This window comes from Artemia sp. Qi Xiang Cuo, chromosome 1 (assembly GCF_049724085.1).
Source record: "Artemia sp. Qi Xiang Cuo chromosome 1, ASM4972408v1, whole genome shotgun sequence".
Lineage (NCBI taxonomy): Eukaryota > Metazoa > Arthropoda > Branchiopoda > Anostraca > Artemiidae > Artemia > Artemia sp. Qi Xiang Cuo.
In genome coordinates, this window is record NC_142794.1 from 74879687 (window position 1) to 74882780 (window position 3094).

A 3094-nucleotide genomic window follows, 5' to 3' on the forward strand; every position below is an offset into this window, starting at 1 on the left:
TTTTCCTTTATTTCAAACTGAATTTTTGCTGTGGTTTTGTTTCTATAACGGGTTTGAATTATTTTGGGACAATTAAAAATATATTAAATTTGTAATGACACCAAGAAAAATTTTTATAGGGGAAGGGAGAGGGTGGATCCTTAAAATATTGTTTTATGAATGTAGATTTGTTTTTGTTGTTTTAATTCCTGTTTTATTTCTTATTTGTTGTTGAATTGTTTATTTGTATCTTAAGAATAGTAGTTTGTGTATTTCCATGGCTCTGTGGCTTTTTTGCAATAGTTAGTTCTCTAACTATCTATCTATACCATGCATTTTCAGTTTCGGAACTCTTTTAACCACCTCATAAAGTATATTTCTATAAATAACCCTTTGTTTACATGCAAGTATTCCCGTCTAACATCTTGATAACTGGGATCCAAATTTACATTTTCTTAATCACAGATTTCTGGAAACGTTTCATGACGACGCTATATCAGTTCATAATTCCAGTGAGGGTGATCCTAAAGGTGTTATAGAACAACTTAATCGTTACATTTAAAACCCGTGGTTCATTCCAGAGCTAGAAGTAGATGGTAAAACACCTTTCCCAGATATATTGATTATAGGTAGTGTTGATAATCTCCATTTTCGCAATTTACAAAAAATTTGTACAATATAATAGATACTTTCATTTTAAGGCTAGCCATCCTCCACGGGTTAAAAGAGTTATTGCAATATCTCTTAAGGATTGTGTGCTTAATTTCTGCTCAGTCACGAATTCAAAGGAAATTAGCTTTTGTTAGAGATACACTTTTCAGAAATGTTCACTCTGTCTCTCTCATTAGTTTTGTAGTTGCTCTAAGGTTAAATACATTGTCTTAAAGTCACAATTTCATATCAAAAGGAGATTATCAGAAACCTGCAAATACGGTTCCCCTCCCTTACTTTCTCAATATAACAGTAATAGCTCTTATGAATCTCCTCAAATTTGATTATATAAACCGCAGTTAATCGTCAGAGAGAGCTGTAACAAATATCATGTGATCGCAGAGACTATTACTTTGGGAGAACACATCAAAACTTATAAAATATCTGTAGCAACACAAAGAAAGCATAACAGAAAAAGTAGATTCTAAAGGTAGTTTAAAATCTTTTGATCCAGCTTTAAGCTACCACATTTTTGAAAATCCTAACTACTCCATACCTTTAGAGGAAACAATGCTAATTAGTAAGGACCTGGGAATTAAGAAAATTTTCAGTAAAGAAATTTAAATAGTAATACATCCTTGAATAGAGAATCAGATGAATGCACCCTCAATCCTATGTATGCAAATTGAATAATAATAATAAAAAAGAAATATCTTACCTTTGTGAGAAAATAATTCCTAAGACTCTATCCATAATTTATACATGTTCTTGTTGCTGTTTTAGTTAGGTTACATTTTATCGATTAGTTTTTGAAATTCATTTTCTTATTGGTTTCTTTGTTTTACATTGCATTTTACTGAAAACAGCTATTAGTTATATTGCTGAAATACACGCTTGGTTCATATATTATATCTTATTCACTGTCTTTGGGAAATTCCCCTTTAACTTTCTATACTTTTTAAGATATAATATGCACATGTTTCCAAATTTAGGACGGGAGAACGGAGGTCGGCTGTTCCTGACCCCCATTTGGTTTTGGTCCTTGCTATCTACGCTTTGGTTTGTTTTTCATCGAATTTTCGTGCTCAATGTTGCGACTAAAGGGGAGATCGTAAATTTGAATACTAAACTATATTGATGCACTCGCTAAAATTCAAAAGAGCAGTGCCAGAGTAACTCTTTCGGATGAGAGGGGGGGGATGGTACCCCTAAAAGACTGTTTTTAGGGGTGAGCTGCCGTATGAACAGTAACCCTCTATTTTTTCTGTTTATGCTTATTCCCTTGGAAGTGTCTGATAATTCCATGTTTTATAGGGGATGGCGAATGTTGACGTTTTCCAAAGACACTCGACTTCCTGCAAAAATTCCCAAATGCTTGACTTCAAAAAATCAAAGCATTCGTTTTATGTAGCAAGATTTATATCTGAATGCGGACTGAAGCTTATAATGGAGGCTTGGACAATTTCTCTTGCAGCTTCTTACTATTACAAATTTATGAAATCTGTGTCTGAAAAAGATGTGGACCCATATGTCGTAGCAACTTCATGTTTATATTTAGCTTCAAAAAATTACAACCGACCTCTTCGATTGCGCGACATTTTAAATGTAGCTCAATCAACTATCCACCGAAATTCTGGAGTCCTAGACTTAACTGAGGAATATTGGTCCTTAAGAGATTCTGTGGTTCAAGCTGACTTGCTATTACTAAGGACTCTGGAATTCAATACCACAGACAATCTTCCTCATAAATATATGCTCTATTACCTTGACTCATTGCGACAGTGGATCTCACCAGAAGTGTGGAGTCAAGTACCAATTGTTAGAACTAGTTGGTCCTTTCTACAGGATTTCTTTCATGATTCTTCTTCAATATACCATCGACCACAGCACATTGCAATATCTGTTGTTTACTTAACTTTACAGTGCTATGGGGTGACTATCTCTGGAGCTTGTAATATTGAAGGGAAAACTTGGTATGAAATATTTTGTAAAGACCTGAGAAAAGAAACCATTTGGTCAATCATTGACAAGATTGTGAATATATATGAAAAGGAACAAGCAATTGTTGAGCAAAAAGACTGAATTTCAAAATTTTAGGCGTTTTAAGGCATTATCTAGTGCTATTATTAAAATAATACCTTACTGTCAATCACTGTTCTAAAAGAATTCTTGTAAAATTGCTTTGGTACAAAGCCTTCTGTGAAATCTAAGTATCCTAGGTACTACGGGCAAGAACTTATTTGATTTGGATTTATTGTTATTTATAATTTTTTTTTTAAACATGTTTGTCCTTGTCAAGATTTTGATGAGTTTCAAAGCTTGTGTTAAATGTTCAGTTAATGAAAATGAAACTACTTTGTATCACCCATATCTGAGTAGCAAGTCTTGTTTTGGTTTTTAAGTGAATTATAACACCAGATCTTTGCAGCTTGTCCGCATATTTGTCTGCACTTTGCCTAAAACC

At 33.4% G+C, this 3094-nt stretch overlaps 1 pseudogene; it reads left to right on the forward strand.

Annotated features, from left to right (window-relative positions):
- Nucleotides 1–1944: 1944 nt before the first annotated feature.
- LOC148956719 (cyclin-Q pseudogene) lies at nucleotides 1945–2857 on the forward strand (annotated as a pseudogene).
- The last annotated feature ends 237 nt before the right edge of the window (nucleotides 2858–3094 follow it).